The following is an 8,801-nucleotide window of genomic DNA, read 5'->3' as shown; positions in this document are numbered from 1 at the left end:
CTTGTGACTTAGTCCAACATAACCAGCCGTGCTTGTGTTTTAAATCGTCTCTTTATGTTTAATTGTCTATTTAATTGTAGAAATTTTAACAAAACCTAACTCTGTGTTTAGCCTGTGGATTTTGTTGTTGTAACTTCTGTACGCTGCGGTGCATTTGTTTCAATAGCTTTTGTTGTTGTTTCCTTATACTTTCTTGTAATCTCTCTCCCGTTTCTTGTCGTCTAAACTGTTTTCGTGTATATTTTGTTGTGTTTCACAAGCCACGCTCTCTCGTTCTCGCAGTCTCTACGCGCTCTTATACTTTTGTGTTCTTGTGTGTCTACATTTTTATTGTTTGATCCCAGTGTCAAATTAAGTGAGGTATTTATAGTTCTTTTGATTCTTTGGTTTTATAAATAACTTTTTTTCTTAAATTTAAATACTTACTTACTTGGATCGTCACCTAATGACGTTTTTATTTACTGTCGTCTCTGCAACATAGTCATACATCCAAAATGTACTGGACCTGTTGGCAAAGTAAAAGATTATATTGATTTGCAAGTTAGTTTTTCGTGGACTTGTGCCTCATGCGTGGAAATAGACCGTGATTTGGATGGCTATGTTGCGCTGACCAATGAACGTCTTATGAAACTGTTTGATAAACTTATGAGAGTTGCTGATTTCAAGGAGTTTAAGGCGGACCTTGATAATAAAAAAATGTCGTAGGGTCACCTAAACGCAAAAAGACCGCTTCTTCAAAATCTGTTGAAGTAAAGGCTACAGTTCCAAATCCCAACTTAGCTTCAAATATTTTTACCTGATCGGTAACGGCAGCTATGTCGGCATCCACTGGGGCTGTGGGACCTAAAGCTTCACTGACAGCAGTACCCATAGGTACCAAAAGCTCTGGAGGAGTCCCTGTTTCTGCTATTGTTTGTAATTGTTTTTGGCGATTTACTTTTTGTTAACTTAGAATGCAGTTTATTTGCCTTTTATTGGTTTTTATTGTCTTTTTATAGAAGTGTTACAGGCAGTGTCCCAGAAGTGTATATCCCAATGTAGACTAGATAATAAAATAGCTTTGAAGAGCCAAGTTTTCGCCGTGATCGAACCACCTCATTTTCCTCGCCTTGGGAAAGCACAGGTAGTCACAATGTGCTGCTTCAATGTAACCCGCCTGTCCAGAGTAAGCCCAAGAAAGTTAACCGTGTCATCACGCTTTAATGGAGTCTCGTCCAGGGTGAGGCGATAAGGGTTTAGCCTGTTCAACGAAAAAGTGGCATACTGAGATTTTGCAGCACCATGTCTAGCTGTCGAACTGCAGAGTGATTACCGTTAGCAGGGGATGCGGCAGCGGCAGACGGAATCTTTAGAGTTGGGTCGTTAACAGAAGCATCAATATTCAGTGGACAACTCAAATCAGCAGATTCATCATTCTTAATAGGGATTGTAAGATGATCCTAAAAACGTCCAATGTTAGCCCGACGAGACAGCAGCCTTGGTGTTGTAAGTTGGGGTGAAGTAGCAGCGCACAAAAGTATTTCAAGCGGAATGTGATCAGAACTAAGTTCATTTGAGGCATGTACAGTGAGAAAGTTGGACGAAATCTCCTTGCATCAGATGGAAAGTGCGTTGGTCCTACTGTAGCAAGGACTTGCAGACTTGGTCTAAAAGCTGAACACCTCTCGGTGAAGAGCAGCTACCCCCCAAAATTGATTGAGAGCATTCCAGTCACCAGCTCTAATAAAACGGTTTGAAAATTCGATAAAAAATATTCCAAAACCTTGAGCAGACCATGTAAAAAGGGGGGCCGTAAGAATAAGTAATCACGATGTCTCCCAATTCCGTACTGTAAGGGGAGTATTTCAAGTGAGAGCGGACCAAAATAGCAACACCTTCTCGAAGACGGTCAGAGGGAGAATTGGCTGTCATTAAATCATATCCAAAAAGTCTGAGATGTGAGCGACTGTTGAAATGCGTTTCGTTTATTGGCATCACATCAATTGAATTAGCATAGTTGTGAAGGTGCACACATCAGCAAAATAGTGACTATTCACGACTACAAACGTCGCTCAGAGGGCTCTTGCAATTGTACATACAAGGTGAGTTCTAAAGTAAACAGGACTTTTTAAAAAAGACAGAACAAGTAGTTTTTTCGGAAAAATCAATTTATTTTATTCAAAATAGTCTCCTTCTGCTTTAATAAAGCGTTTTGCACGGTCCAAAAGCATGTCGAACGAGTGTTTTAGCTCGTTGCCCGGTATGGCCGCCAGTATGCCTGTGCAAGCCTTTTGAATGGCCTCTACGTCTGAATAACGCTTTCCTTTCATCGGCAAATGCATTTTTCCGAAAAGGTAGAAGTCGCACGGTGCCGCAGGTGAATATGGGGAGTGGTTGATGGTTAAAATGTGATTTTTGGTCAAATAGTCGGACACAAGAGTCGATCGATGAGACGGCGCATTATCGTGCAATAAACGCCAACTTCCATCTTCGCGATATTCGGGCCGAAGACGTCGAATACGGCGCACCAAACGCTTCAAAACTCCAAGGTAGAATACCGCATTAACGTTTTGGCCGGGTGGAACAAATTCTTTGTGGACAATACCCTTGGAATCATAAAAACAAATCAGCATTGTCTTCACTTTTGACTTCTCCAGGCGCGATTTTTTGGGTTTCGGCTCGTCCGGCGCCTTCCATTCAGCACTCTGGCGTTTCGTTTCGGGATCATATTGAAAACACCACGTTTCGTCACCAGTCACAATCTTGTAAAGGAAGTTCGGTTTTTTTTTTGCCTCTTTAATGATGTCCTTCGAATGTTGAATTCTGAGTAATTTTTGGACGTCAGTCAATTTGTGCGGAACAAACCTGTGCACGGTTTTGTAAGCCCAAATGTTCGGTCAAAATGCGATAAATCGATGTTTTGGAGATGTTCAATTCTATTTCCATAAATTTCAATGATGATTTCGGCTGATTTTTTATGAATTCACGCACAGTTCCGATGGAATTTTCGGTGATCACGGATTTTGGTTGGCCCACATGTTCATCGTAATTTATGTCCTCACGACCACTTTGAAATCGTTGAAACCACTCGTGCACTCTGCTACGGGATAGGCAATCATCGCCATAAACTTGTTTCATCAATTGAAACGTTTCGGTAAAAGTTTTACCAATTTTAAAACAAAATTTAATGTAGGCTCTTTGTTCGAAGCTTGTTTTCGCACCGATGACAAAAACATTTTGACACTTAAAACGCAATAACCTCACTTCCAATAGATGAAGTGTCATGAAATTTTTACTGGAAGTCGATAAACGATAGTAGATTTTACGCACCAGTTAACATATAGATAGCGCCACTAGAGGGCGCTAGATTAAAAAAGTCCTGTTTACTTTGGAACTCACCTTGTATATACTAAATAGTATTAAGTGTGAACATAATGTTATACATTGTATTTTAGTGTGTACTTTCTGTTGTAAATATATACTAATATATACTAAAGTAAACATATGTGAATATATACTTAATAGTATTAAGTGTGAACATAATGTTATATTATGCATTGAATTTTAGTGTGTATTTTCTATAATGTAACTTAATGATAAGCATCGATAAGACAACAGATATCGATTACATGGTAAACTCGATTGTTGAGATAAATAGGCCACCTGCAATTGAAGAAGAAGAGGGAACACGCGGAACATAAAAAGAGACAAAATAAAATCATTAAATTAATAAGCATCATTTACACAGTTAAAATTTTTATTCTAGCAACGAAATTATAGGAGAGTTAGATTGGGCGTGGCACCCTGCTGAAACAAACTTGCGCTGCGCAAGAAGCTCAGGACTGTGCAAATTAAATATTTCACTTGCAAACATTTAAATAAAATTTATTTGCATTTTTTATTCACTAAGTTAAAACTTTACAACTTTTCCTTAATACCGACTTTTATTCTACTGTTCACAATATTTTTTCTATTGAACCGATCTTCTCGGATGCAAAAACAGACTGTCTGGCCAAGGACCGATTATCTGATAAACAAACCTCGGTTTAAGAGAATTGGGGAACTCATTAAGAGTTGGACAAGGGTTGGATAATGATAGAATTATACAATGTAGTCCCGTCGGCTTACGAAGCGGTCGTGTTCGGCTTCAGTGCATGTTCGTTGCTTGACGCGAGAGCACATCTGCTGACCATTTTCTTGGCAATTGGCTGGGCGCTCGACCTGGAAGGCGTTCTCAGCTAAGAATTGTAAATAAAGAGTTTGTTTATAAATTGGGTAAGGAGGCTAGGATCATGAGCTGGATAACTTGCATGCCAAATCTCAGCGTTCATACGGACAGACGGACATGGCTAGATCGACTCGTCTAGTGATCCTGATCAAGAACATACGAGTATATACTTTATGGGGTCAGAAATTCTTCCTTCTGCCTGTTACATACTTTCCGACGAATCTAGTATACCTTTTTTGGGATTTGGCATGCAGATTCCTGAGCTTCTTTCGCAGCGTAAGTTTGTTTCAGCAAGGTGCCACGCCCACTGTAACCCCCACCAACCGCCCAAAACTGTGGCTCCCACAGTTTTGATGCTAGATTAAAAATAAAATTTATTTTTCTCATCAATACCTATCGATTGACCCAAAAAAAAGTTTGCCACGTCCACTTTAACGCCCACAAATTTTAAAAAATCGTAAATATGAACGCGGATATCTCGGAAACTATCAAAGATAGATAATTGGGAGTTCAGATTTAGATTCCGTAGCCTTGTAGGCAGTGCAAGTTTTGTACGGGTATATGCCACGCCCACTTTAATGCCCACAAACCGTCCAAACCCGTGGCGCCCACAATTTCCATGCTAGAAAAAAATTTTAGCTGATATGTATTAGTCTCGTCAATACGTATCGATTGATTGAAAAAAAAGTTTGCCACGCCCACTCTAACGCCAATAACGCTTAAATCTGTCTACCGCCTACATAACCATATATTGAGATCACGGGTATGGCGCATATCAATCTCGTTTTGCTGCGTGCATGTCTCTGAAAGCGTAATCCTGTTATAAGGAAAAAACAACCTTCCGAGCAGCAACTACGAAATTAGTACCATTATCCTAATTTACTTCTAGATATAAATCTTTTTAATGCTGCTAAAAGTGCATCGGAAGTTAAGTCACTAATAGCTTCTAAATAAATGGCTTTAGTAGCCATGCACACAAACACTGAAATGCAACCTTTAAATGCCTTTTGTCCCCTATTTTTTCAGAACTTATCTCCTATATCCGCTAGAGCTCGTTTAGCTAAATATGGAGCCAAGGCAGTACCATAGGTAACTGTAGTTAATATATAGTCTTTGATTTTATTTTTTGGAGAATCTCTACACAAGATATGCAAATATTTATCGCTTTTCGCTATATTTATTTGACGATACATTTTTTCAATGTCCGCCAAAACTACATACTGCCATCTGCCCATTTTTAAAATGAACACTAGGTCCAATCCACAAAATATCTTTAAGACATTTATTGTTAGTGGTTTTTGCAGATGCATCAAATACAACCTTCAATTTCATTTTATCATCGATTTAGCTTCGCTTGTGACCGGTTGTTGTTTATCTTGTGCTCTGTGATTTTTGTCAATTTGTCATTAATATCTGTAATACTGGTGCCTTGCCTTGTGACTTAGTCCAACATAGTCCGTGCTTGTGTTTTAAATCGTCTCTTTATGTTTAATTGTCTATTTAATTGTAGAAATTTTAACAAAACCTAACTCTGTGTTTAGCCTGTGGATTTTGTTGTTCTAACTTCTGTACGCTGCGGTGCATTTGTTTCAATAGCTTTTGTTGTTGTTTCCTTATACTTTCTTGTAATCTCTCTCCCGTTTCTTGTCGTCTAAACTGTTTTCGTGTATATTTTGTTGTGTTTCACAAGCCACGCTCTCTCGTTCTCGCAGTCTCTACGCGCTCTTATACTTTTGTGTTCTTGTGTGTCTACATTTTTATTGTTTGATCCCAGTGTCAAATTAAGTGAGGTATTTATAGTTCTTTTGATTCTTTGGTTTTATAAATAACTTTTTTTCTTAAATTTAAATACTTACTTACTTGGATCGTCACCTAATGACGTTTTTATTTACTGTCGTCTCTGCAACATAGCCATACATCCAAAATGTACTGGACCTGTTGGCAAAGTAAAAGATTATATTGATTTGCAAGTTAGTTTTTCGTGGACTTGTGCCTCATGCGTGGAAATAGACCGTGATTTGGATGGCTATGTTGCGCTGACCAATGAACGTCTTATGAAACTGTTTGATAAACTTATGAGAGTTGCTGATTTCAAGGAGTTTAAGGCGGACCTTGATAATAAAAAAATGTCAGTAGGGTCACCTAAACGCAAAAAGACCGCTTCTTCAAAATCTGTTGAAGTAAAGGCTACAGTTCCAAATCCCAACTTAGCTTCAAATATTTTTACCTGATCGGTAACGGCAGCTATGTCGGCATCCACTGGGGCTGTGGGACCTAAAGCTTCACTGACAGCAGTACCCATAGGTACCAAAAGCTCTGGAGGAGTCCCTGTTTCTGCTAGTCGGCCTAAGGGGTCAGGTGAAGTTAGCTCTATAGGAGTCCCTAGTCTCGATAATCAGACGAACGATGTGACCATGACTTCGTTGACGGTCTGTTAGAATTATCATTAGATCTTGTATTTGTTTTAGATCGGTCTGAAGTCACGGTATCTAGAATTGACCCACTAGTTGTGCCAGAAGACCGGTATCATCCCACATGAGAACTTACAGTTTGTCTTCCCTGCGTTGATACCCTCTCTCCTTTCTCTAACTAAAAGTAGATGCTTTCGTAAATGTGACTTTAGTAAACTCAACAACTTGATTTTACAATAAAACTGGACAAAATTATATAATTGCTAGGATATTGAAAGTGCTACGGAACTATTTTATAGTATCCTAAATTTTTATACCCGTTACTCGTAGAGTAAAAGGGTATACTAGATTCGTCGGAAAGTATGTAACAGGCAGAAGGAAGCGTTTCCGACCCCATAAAGTATATATATTCTTGATCAGGATCACTAGCCGAGCCGATCTAGCCATGTCCGTCTGTCCGTCTGTCCGTCTGTCCGTCTGACCGTCTGTCCGTCTGTCCGTCTGTCTGTCCGGATGAACGCTGAGATCTCGGAAACTATGAGAGCTAGGCTATTAAAATTTGGCGTACACATTCCTGAGCTTCTTACGCAGCGCAAGTTTGTTTCAGTAGACTGCCACGCCCACCCTAACGCCCACAAACCGCCCAAAACTGTAACTCCTACAGTTTTGATGCTAGACAGAAAATTTTAACTGAAATGTATTGTTCTCATCAATACCTATCGATTGACTTAAAAAAAAGTTTGCCACGCCCATTTAAACGCCCACAAACCGCGAAAACCTGTGACGCCCACAATTTGCATGCTAGATAAAAAATTTTAACTGAAATGTATTGGTGTCGTCAATACCTATCGATTGATCCAAAAATAAATTTGCCACGCCCACTCTAACGCCCATAACGCTTAAATCTGTCTACCACCGGTAGGTGGCGCATTTTAATTTCGCTTTGCTGCTTGCATATCTCCATTTCCCTTTGAGTAACGGGTATCTGATAGTCGAGGTACTCGACTATAGCGTTCTTCCTTGTTTTTTCTGTGAATGTGTTTCTGATAGTTTTCCTCCTAAGTTAGACAGGCCTCCTTGGCTTACCAATCAGTTGCAAAGACTTAGAAACCTAAAAACAAACTTCTATAAAAAGTACAAAAAGTCGGCCATCCGATTTTTCAAGATATGTGGTGGTGGCTCGTACTAATTTTAATGTACTTAACAGTCATTGCTATTCCATGTATTTGAACCGATGTAAGTATGAATTTTCAAAGGATCCAAGGCAGTTTTATAACTTTGTCAATGCTAATCGCATTGCCATCATCTGTACTATTAAACTCTATTGAGGAATCTACGGATCCCGAAATTGCAGATTTATTTGCTGAATTCTTCCAATCTACTTATAGTTCTGTTTCTTGGTCTAATTCAAGCTACCCTAATCACTTAAACAGGGCAAATTGTATTTTTATACCCGTTACTCGTAGAGTAAAAGGGTATACTAGATTCGTCGGAAAGTATGTAACAGGCAGAAGGAAGCGTTTCCGACCCCATAAAGTATATATCTTCTTGATCAGGATCACTAGCCGAGTCGATCTAGCCATGTCCGTCTGTCCGTCTGTCTGTCCGGATGAACGCTGAGATCTCGGAAACTATGGGAGCTACGCTATTGAGATTTGGCGTGCATATTCCTGAGCTTCTTACGCAGCGAAAGTTTGTTTCAGTAGAGTGCCACGCCCACAAACCGCCCAAAACTGTGGCTCCTACAGCTTTGATGCTAGAATAAAAATTTTAACAGAAATGTAATGTTCTCATCAATACCTATCGATTGACCCAAAAAAAGTTTGCCACGCCCACCCTAACGCCCAAAAACCGCCCACAAACTTCAAAAAATCGTAAATATGAACGTGGATATCTCGGAAACTATCAAAGATAGACAATTGGGATTTCAGATTTAGATTTCGTAGCCTTATACGCAGCGCAAGTTTGTTACGCGAATATATAACGCCCACAAGCCGCGAAAACCTGTGGCGCCCACAATTTTTTTGCCAGATTAAATTTTTTTTAACTGAAATGTATTGGTCTCGTCAATACCTATCGATTGGTCAAAAAAAAAATTTGCCACGCCCACTCTAACGCCCATAACGCTTAAATCTGTATACCGCCGGTAGGTGGCGCATTTTAATCTCGCTTTGCTACTTCCA

General features: G+C 39.5%; 1 long non-coding RNA gene across 1 annotated transcript; it reads left to right on the top strand.

Moving 5' to 3' along the window:
* The first annotated feature begins 746 nt into the window (after positions 1-746).
* Positions 747-3,895, top strand: LOC139352507 (uncharacterized). The gene is made up of 2 exons (XR_011603717.1): positions 747-1,165; positions 1,219-3,895. It is a non-coding gene; the product is annotated as an uncharacterized lncRNA (long non-coding RNA).
* The last annotated feature ends 4,906 nt before the right edge of the window (positions 3,896-8,801 follow it).

This window comes from Drosophila suzukii, chromosome 2R (genome assembly GCF_043229965.1).
Source record: "Drosophila suzukii chromosome 2R, CBGP_Dsuzu_IsoJpt1.0, whole genome shotgun sequence".
NCBI lineage: Eukaryota > Metazoa > Arthropoda > Insecta > Diptera > Drosophilidae > Drosophila > Drosophila suzukii.
The sequence above is the reverse complement of the archived record's forward strand: the minus strand, read 5'-3'. Positions and strand labels throughout refer to the sequence as shown.